This window comes from Hetaerina americana, unplaced genomic scaffold (assembly GCF_022747635.1).
Source record: "Hetaerina americana unplaced genomic scaffold, ioHetAmer1.1.p SCAF_3, whole genome shotgun sequence".
In the NCBI taxonomy this organism is placed as follows: domain Eukaryota; kingdom Metazoa; phylum Arthropoda; class Insecta; order Odonata; family Calopterygidae; genus Hetaerina; species Hetaerina americana.
In genome coordinates, this window is record NW_027286874.1 from 30,530,279 (window position 1) to 30,540,626 (window position 10,348).

The window sequence follows — 10,348 nt, forward strand, 5'->3', positions numbered from 1 at the left end:
GCCAGGGTAACTCTTACACTTCTTAGCTTGGTTCTTATATCTCTTTCTGACAAGGATGTATTAGATTTGGTATCGTGCTTGGTCTCCAGGCATCCTCCATGTGGACATTATTCTTCTCGGATGTTGATCGAAGATGTTATTTACCACTACCATGTTTTTATCATTGCAGAACTCTATCAGTCTCTCTCCCGTAGCATTTCGTTATCCCAATCCAAAGTATCCCACAGTACTTCCCTCTCGCCCCTCAGCGACCACAGCATTCAAATGTCCCATTACTATAAGGTTTTCCTTTCCTTTTACTGTTCCTGGAACTCTTCCAGTTTTTCATATACTTCTTCAATTTCCTCTTCTGAATGGCTGGATGTAGGCATATACACCTGCACCATCACTATGTCTGTAGGCTAGGCTTTCTCTAGCAATATTTAGAATTCCAAAAATGTTCAGATATTTTAAATAACATTTTTTTAAGGGATCCTAGTGAAATAGAGATTAGGTCCATAGAAACACAACTGTTGGCATCTCTCTTAATCTGGCTTATAGGTGAGTAGTAAGTGTAATTTTGTGCAAGATATCTAATTTCCAGGAGTGCTTCGTATCTTAGGTTATGTGAAGGTACTCCATAAGTTATTACCCTAAGAAGTCTAAGAAATCAATCTTGTTGTGCAGTAATTTATAAAGAAAAGTTATGTTATTAATTTTTCTATGTTTGTGCAAGAAGGGAAGATTTATTAGAGGTACAATTTCATAATAACGTAAAGATCTTTGTGAAGATTGAATTTGAATGCAATTTTGCGCACGAAGTTTCTTTGACAGCCTTTGCTTGTATGAATATGGAAATTGTAGTAAGGCGACTAGACAGTGGAGCAGTATTCACCGAGTGACCTAACTAATGAGATGAACATAACTTTCAATGGCTCTATATGTTTAAACCTTTTACACTATTGGAAGATAAATCCAAGCGATTGGTATGCTTTACCTTATACGTAGTTATAATGTTGATGGAATGTCAACTGTGGGTCAAATATAACTACAAGGTGTTCTATATTTATTAATCAGGCCATAGGATAGTTGCATAGTCTATATTCATAAAGCTGTGGACTCCTTTTCTGGCTGAATGTTACAGAATAGCATTTTTTTAAATCAAAAGTTAGATAGTTATGCTCACATCAGTTTTGAAGCCTATTAAGGCAGTTTTGCAGAGTTAGGTGATCATCAATTGATTGACTGTTAAGAAAATTTTTAAGTCATCATCATACAAAAGAAAAGGAATTGGGTCTACTGCCACTATAATAGCATTTATAAATAAGTTAAATAATTCCAAAGAAACTGCGGGAGATGCCGCAACAGTAACTTTTAACGGAGTCATCCGCTAATGTGCATTTTAATGCAACAATTTCAGAGCGTAAAAATCATTCGCCTTGACTGGGACTCGAACCCAGATCCCTCAATATCCGGTCGAGTGCTTTAGCCACTTAAGCTACCGAGGCGTCCTCTTAAACTCTGAAATTTTGGGGCTTTTAAAGGAACTAGATGTTATGACGAAATACCGTACATACAATGTCACATGCATTCGTAGTCGTGCGCGAGGCGCCACTGTCCACGAGGTTAAAAGCCAACTTTAAACACGTATGGTGTTTTCCCTTTGACAAATTCCAAAGAAACTGCGGGAGATGCCGCAACAGTAACTTTTAACGGAGTCATCCGCTAATGTGCATTTTAATGCAACAATTTCAGAGCGTAAAAATCATTCGCCTTGACTGGGACTCGAACCCAGATCCCTCAATATCCGGTCGAGTGCTTTAGCCACTTAAGCTACCGAGGCGTCCTCTTAAACTCTGAAATTTTGGGGCTTTTAAAGGAACTAGATGTTATGACGAAATACCGTACATACAATGTCACATGCATTCGTAGTCGTGCGCGAGGCGCCACTGTCCACGAGGTTAAAAGCCAACTTTAAACACGTATGGTGTTTTCCCTTTGACAAATTCCAAAGAAACTGCGGGAGATGCCGCAACAGTAACTTTTAACGGAGTCATCCGCTAATGTGCATTTTAATGCAACAATTTCAGAGCGTAAAAATCATTCGCCTTGACTGGGACTCGAACCCAGATCCCTCAATATCCGGTCGAGTGCTTTAGCCACTTAAGCTACCGAGGCGTCCTCTTAAACTCTGAAATTTTGGGGCTTTTAAAGGAACTAGATGTTATGACGAAATACCGTACATACAATGTCACATGCATTCGTAGTCGTGCGCGAGGCGCCACTGTCCACGAGGTTAAAAGCCAACTTTAAACACGTATGGTGTTTTCCCTTTGACAAATTCCAAAGAAACTGCGGGAGATGCCGCAACAGTAACTTTTAACGGAGTCATCCGCTAATGTGCATTTTAATGCAACAATTTTATTTTAATTTATTTTAGTTAATTTAATGCATCTCCCGCAGTTTCTTTGGAATTTGTCAAAGGGAAAACACCATACGTGTTTAAAGTTGGCTTTTAACCTCGTGGACAGTGGCGCCTCGCGCACGACTACGAATGCATGTGACATTGTATGTACGGTATTTCGTCATAACATCTAGTTCCTTTAAAAGCCCCAAAATTTCAGAGTTTAAGAGGACGCCTCGGTAGCTTAAGTGGCTAAAGCACTCGACCGGATATTGAGGGATCTGGGTTCGAGTCCCAGTCAAGGCGAATGATTTTTACGCTCTGAAATTGTTGCATTAAAAGTTAAATAATGGTGGACCCAGGTGGGATCCTTGGGGAATGCCTGATGATGGATAGAAACATTTAATTTTAGATGCATCAATTTCTACTTCAACTTCTCTGCTTGTCAAATAACTTTCCATCCAGTCAAGTAAGGTACCACTCATTCCCAATGCATCTAACTTTCTAAGATGCTCATGACTTACGTATCAAAAGCCTTATTGAAGTCAGTATGTATAACATCTGTTTGTAAGCTTGCTAGGGGATAGTACCTGTATGCAGCTAAGGGTTAGTGATTATATTAAAGACAAGTAAGCTGATCTACAACCAATGATTCTGAGATTTTTGCTATATGTGAGAGCTTGGCAATCGGACGATAGTTAGATACGTTATTTCTGTTGCCCTGCATATGTATTGGTACTATATATGTGAATTTAAGTGGCACTAGGAAAATTACCAGTAGCAAGGTATTTATCAAACAGTATTTTTTTAAATTTAAGTAATCTACCGGTTAGGGTAGGTTTTGCATGGTTAGAGTTACCTAATAAATATTTTGTGGATCCTAATAAAACACATCCCAGCAAACTACTCTACATCAAGTCCCTTTTCATCTCTCTGTACTTTCTTCCTCCCTTCATCCTGTCCAACATCCCTATCCTATTCCAGGCCTTTCCTCGTTTGCCTAATATTCTCCCCTCTACTACAATCTTCAAAGTCCCAATGCCGATCAATACACCATTCATCCATTTTTCCTGCCTCCTTAGGATTTCTACCAACAAACCCCCCTCCTCGCCCACCATACCAAGTACTTCCTCATTTGTTATCCTTTCGGTCCATTTCACCTTCTCCATTCTTCTCCACACCCACATTTCAAAAGCCTCAAATGTACGTCTATCCTCCTGCTTCAATAACCATGTTTCCGCACCGTACACAGCTACGCTCCATATCAAATTTTTGACTAGTCTCTTCTCAACATTCTTATACAACATCCCTGTCATTAATTCCCTCCTTCATGTGAAAGCCTCTTTCCCAAATGCAATTCTTCTCCTTACAACCCTACTACTTTGACCATGTTGCTCCAAAATACTTCCTAGATACGTAAACTGCTCTATTTTTTGCCCTCCTTTTTTAATGTTTAGCTTAGCCTTTTTCTTTCTGGAAAATCGCATAACCTTTGTTTTATTTTACAAATTCCTCTACGACTTTCATTCCTACCTCCAATTCTTCCCATACTTCTTTAATCATTTCCTCCACATATATGTTGAAGAGCACCAGTGACAATGGACAAATGGACAACCCTGCCATACACCTCCTCCTAACACTGCCCATCAGGACTCCCCATTCCCTACCCACGCCGAAGCATTTCGAGACATGTACAGGTTTCAGATTAGCCTCCTGTCCCTCCAATCTATTCCTATTTTCTGCAATACACTCAAGAGTTTTTCCCAATTCACTCTATCAAATGCCCTTTCGAAATCTATGAAACAGGCAAATACTTCCTGATTGAATTCTATATTCATCTCGATTAGTGATCCCATTATTGCAATGGCATCATACAGGCCTCCCCTTCCTAAACTCAAACTGATCATCCGCTAAGTAATCATTTGTCCTACTCTCTATCTTTTTGTTGATGATCCTGAGTAAAACTTTAGCTGCATGGGATATCAAACTTATCGTTTTGTAGTCCTCACGTGATGTAGCCTTTTCCTTTTTCGGAACAGGAACTGACACTGATCTGATGACACATCGTCGAGTATGCCTGCACCTAAGCTATCTTCCTCTATGCCATGTTCTCTTTCCATATCTAACTTTGTTGGCCTAAGTTCTTTACCATTCAGTTCTTCTATATATATAATCCTTCCTTCTCTCTTGGATCTTTTCTGTTTCAAATATTATCTTACCCAACTTATCTCTAACTATTAGCACTGATCTTCCCTTCTTACTTCCTGATAGTTGTTTAACCTTGCTGTATACTGAACCAATTTTACCTTTCTTTTGCTAACTTTCCATACTCTCACTGAGTCTTTCACCAATCTTCTTTTGCTTTATTTGTTTCCCGTCTCAATTCATTATTCAACTCTTTGAACTTCCTTCTGCCTAACTCTGAATTTACAGTCTTCTATTTTCTTCTATCATCTATCTCATTGTAATCATCTCTTCCGTGATCCATGGTTTCCTTGTCCTTTCCCATTAATGGTTACTATAGTTTCATTTGCGGCTTTCGATATCCCTTTTTTATATTTATTCCATAGTACTAAGCTCTTTACCCTCATTAATGATTTGATAGCATGCTCATATTCCTTCCTTGCCAATCCATTTCATGCTTGTACATTCAATATCCTAACCTGCCACCCCTGCCTTATCTTTTTGAAATGGACTCTACAGTTCATGACAACCAAATTGTGGTCAGAGTCCGCATCCGCTCCAGGGAAGCTGTGCAAATTGATCACACTGTTCCTTAACCTGTACCTATCAAGAATATAATCTAACTGGTACCTCAATGAGTCACCTAGCACTTTCCAAGCATACCTATGCCTTTTGTGGTGTCCAAACCAAGTGTTGGTGAAGACTAAACTCTGTCTCCTATAGAACTCAATTGCTTTCTCCCTTGGAGGCGGTCACTCCTGGAGCCTAAACTGTGGTCCCTTACCTCATCACCATCTTTCCTTTGCCTACCATCGCATTTCAATCCCCTGTCAACATCAAACGTTTCCCTGCAGGATAACACTTGATTATGTCCTCTAACTGATTGTATATCCTATCGACTTCTTCCTTCATATGATTGATTGGCGACATGTATACCTGAACAATGAGCAAGTTCGTCGGTTCTGCGTTTATCTCTACTAGTAATATTCTCTCATCTGTTTCTTTTTCTATGTTTACAATGCTACTTCCTAAATCTTTATTCAATATTATGGCAACCCCTTGTTTGCTCTCATCCCCACCACTGTATATTATTCTTTAACTATCAATCCAGTAATCCCCGCTATCCTTCCATCTCAACTCACATTAAACTAAAATATCTATATTTCTGCTTTCCAACTGTCGCTTAATATTCTCTCATTGTCCTGTCCTCAACATTGTCATAAAATTCCAAGTTCCTATTGTAATTATATTTTTCTTCTTCTGCGTCTTCTGTCCTGCCGCTGCGGGTTTTCCCTTGCAAGGTTACGGTGGGATAATGACCGCGGAAGCCTTGCCTCAAAAACATCTCAAATCTCCCGCACGCCTTACCTTAATCTCTAGTTCATTGAATAGCCGTGTGAAAGAAACTTAACGTCAGTAACGCAGCGAAAAATTATTTATGCGATATGTAATTCGTAGCGAATCAACTTTCCGTTATAATCATTGATATCAATGCAATATTGAACCTGTCTTCTTCCAAAATGGCATCATGTCCTGTTATCAAATAACAATACTGAAGTGATGTAATAATCGTCCTGAAATCCATACAGTAGTAAAATTACTAAGCGTTGATTTTCCACACCGTTGAACTAATTTGTCTCTGCTGGTTACAGATTTATGGCATTTCTTGAGTAGATATTTCGTTTAATTTCATATCTCTTAATTATAATAATGACAATCATACTTATTACATAAAATGGCCTGATTCGAATTCCGAAAAATTTATGAAACATAGTAGATATGTATAGTGATGACATTCCTAAGTTTCATATGCCATCTGGTTGTTAATTTCATTTAAAACAAGTTTTAACCTGTCATTATGTGAATCTTATAGTTGTAATTTGCGAGTTGTAATACAGGAACTCATAACGAGTACGGAAACTACCCAGATGCTTAGACTTCATGAAAAGACAGCGTGCATGTAATTTCTTTCATAAAAAAGTTCTCTCTAACTCTGTTACAAAGTTTCTTAATAGACGCTCATTTGGGCATATAACTTCCATTTCCAAAATTTCGTATGAAAGCAACAAAACCCAATGCCATTAGAAATTTTAATGTGATTAAAGAGATAAATCTTTTTTTGTTATGATCATCAGTATACGAGGTAGATTACACCAAAACCACAAAAGGTCACCTAATCGGAAGAGTTTTAGATGAAGTTAGACATATATTTCTGCATACCTGTGGCCTAAGTCTATAACTTATCTCTCCGGGAGACTAGATAAAACGTTTTCTTCTCGCGAAGTCTCCCAGCGGAAAGGAGACTTCTTTCGTATGGGGTCTAACGTAGCAATTTTAGTGCTCGTGGGTAGTAGTGTTTTAATTATTACGAGAGACCTAAATTAAATGACCAAGACACCATTTTCTATCATGAGCAATTAGTTGCATTATCCTACTCTATGCATGCTGAGAAAGTGCGGTCTGTAAGCAACTGAAAATTCTGACTTAGTTGAATATACTTAGTAAATAAAATTTAAACTTAGTAAAATATTTACTAATGGGAAAAGCTAAATACAATGCAGCTGTTCAATTAAAGGTAGATAAAACACCGAATCAATATTTTCTGCTTGCCAATGAAGATCAAGGAAGACATAACAGAGTCATAATCAACAGTATACTGGCATTAATGAGACCATGGATAAGAATATGAAGAAGTTTGTATGGACCACTCTCAAGAAAATCAATATTAACAGCATGGTGAGGTTCTATATTACTGAATATATATACTAAATTATAAACAAACTATATAATTATATGAATCAGCATAGATCTTGTGTATTGGGAAATGATAAATAAAACTTATAAATACCAATTTTAGTCATTACTCGCACATACACAAAATTCTATAGTCCACTTTGAATCTTAGATTTTGAAAAACTTCAAATCCAGATATTCACAAGGGTTTTAATGAAAAAAATAGGGTTAGATAAGACCAAAAGAGGCTTGTAATAATGCTGAGTGGTGGCTATTTATGTCGAAAATGCTGCATAAAGGTAATCCTTTGTGGAAACTATAGAACAAGTTTTCTTAAGAAGAAAATAAGCATTGCAAAATGTGGACATCAAATTTGTTATTGACGTGACAGATGGTTGAGGCCGATATTTACGGGAATCCATTTGTAACGCACAAAGAAAGAATCAAAGACTTTGCTTTCCCTCAGGAAAGAATTTATTGTGATCACCAACGACTACCTTTTCCCTCTCCATTCCCCCCTCCAAGACATTCCATAATTACTACCTAAGAACAACTAATGACCTTTACCCCCCCTCCCCGAACTCAGTGACTGACCACCATTCACCAACCATTCCCCATCACCCTCTCTCTACTCACATCACAACCACCCTGGTTTCCTCCTCACTTTCCCTCCATCCCCAGCTTGACCCCACCTATTGACGATTCATATATATATATATGTGCATATTTTTAGTAACCATTCCAGATGATACTACAGTGTAGCAAAACTAGTTGACACAATAAATTCCTTCCTGTGGAAATGCAGTCTTTGATTCCTTCTTTGGGTATTATTTTATTAATGAATGGATTTGTTAGCTAATTGTTGCAAATTATATTTTTATTTTGAAATAGTTTACGTATATAAAAAATATATTGCACGTACTTAATAATTTTGACTGTATAGATCCTAATTTCAATACATTCTATCTTAGAAGTTTTGTACATCTGTGCTAATTTTTTGATATCATAATCATCCCTTGAGTGGTTCAAATATTATGGATATCATTTTATCTGTTCTCAAACATTTTATATAAAGCCAAAAATACTATACCATTGAAGAAATAATATTTCCATACAAATGAGTCAATAACTTGACAAAGACTAGAATAAAAATTGTATCCACATTTACTCAATACCCCAAAAGCCGCCATAATGGCGTGTGGGGTGTTAAAACATCACCCGTAATGAAGAAAGAAAAAAAAATGTATGCAAAAACCACAAATTTATACCATAATGCATTATGAACCAATTAATAATATCTAGGTTGGTTAACCAATGAGGATCGCCTAATACTAAGCCCAACTGCATGCGAAATCTACACATCATAGTAAGGGGCCAGTTCCTTTCCCTGTGCCATCAGTGGTTTCCCAGGAAGATTTGGTACATGAAAAATCAAATGACCTGGTTAAAAAGATGCCCAAATGGATTATTTGTAATTGAACCAGGTATCTCGGGACAATAGCCTAATGACCTACCCACAGGACTACCACACTCATTAAATACTAATACAATGATATGTACGTATCTCAAGAAATGACTGGGTCAGGCTTATTGTGATTTCACTGCATAAGGTACAAAAGCAAGGTCTAAATTAACCTTGTTAAAATTTTGTATCTTCAGTAAATACATGAAATGAAAAACAATTAGTTGAAAACCTAGCTTGCAGTGACAACATAACACATTATTACTTTTCCAGGGTACTTTTGGCAAATTATAAACACTACATATTATAATACCTGAAAGGTGATTAGAGAACTAGCAATACTCTTAATGCCTTAGCTGCTCTCTTCATAACATTGAATTTTAGCATAAGGGGGAAAGTAAACATCACCAACAAGGAAGTTGCACCATGCACAGATCGAAGAATATTCTAAATAAGTTTAAAGTACTCGTAGGTAGGAAAGATGTTTTGAAATCTGTAGTGATATTGATGATGAATTAAAAGGAACGGTAACTATGGCCATACGAATATCATGGGAAGAATCAATACCAGCCGTACTCTTAATAGTGGGTAAAGGATATGGTGAGAGACAGTAGAAAGGAAAAATAAAATGGGGGGTTAGAACAGAACAAAAGATTAAACCAAAATATGACAACAAAAATGCTCTGGCTAAGGTGTACTAGATAGCATTGACCCTTGCCCTTATCAAGCACTCACCCACACAGGACTTGCGAGAGATTTCTCCCGGCGCCAGTGGCCCCTTAATCACAAGTGATAAAATAAATACAAATTAATCATGCACTCCCTAGGTTGGATGTACTAAATAGCATTGATCCTTACTAGTCTCAAGCACTCATACACCCAGGGCTTGTAAAAGATTTCTCCCTACCCTAATGGCCTGCCAATCACTTACTTGCTTGGGAATGCATAAATGCCTTAGCCCTTGCAAATCTCACTCACTCAAACAGGTCTTCCATGGAATCTCTTCCAACGTTAGTCCTCTAACTCACACTTTGGGAAAGTTTCTGGCCACCTCCCTTACCTTTCCCAAAGGTCGAGTAACAGGACAAATGATTAAAGCTTATTTTAATGAAATATTATCAGGGACAGCGGTACAAGAGAATTTTAAACCAGTAGTTTTATTAAATACCTTGCAAAATATATTTCACAGGGACCAACACTAATAGAAATGTATTCAGAAGGTTTGGGACATCATTTTTTAGATTCATTATAATATAAAGTGATGAAAGGTTGTACACACCATCTATCAAATAATAGTAATAATTTTTTACCAATCAACAATATGTAAAGAACAATACTCAAGGTATGGGTAAAATAAGATAGCACAGTTTTATTTTCACAGCAATGAGTGATGTGCAGATCCTATTCCAAATTTTTATCAAAATATATGCTCAAACATTTCTATTCCTATACCACATAACAGTTAATTGTCATGAAATAGGTAAGAAACATCAAGTTGACGATTCCTTGCAGAGGATATCAACTTGATATAAGTTTCTGTGATGTAATAGTGTTTTGATACTGTTGTGTACTATCTTCAATTGAAT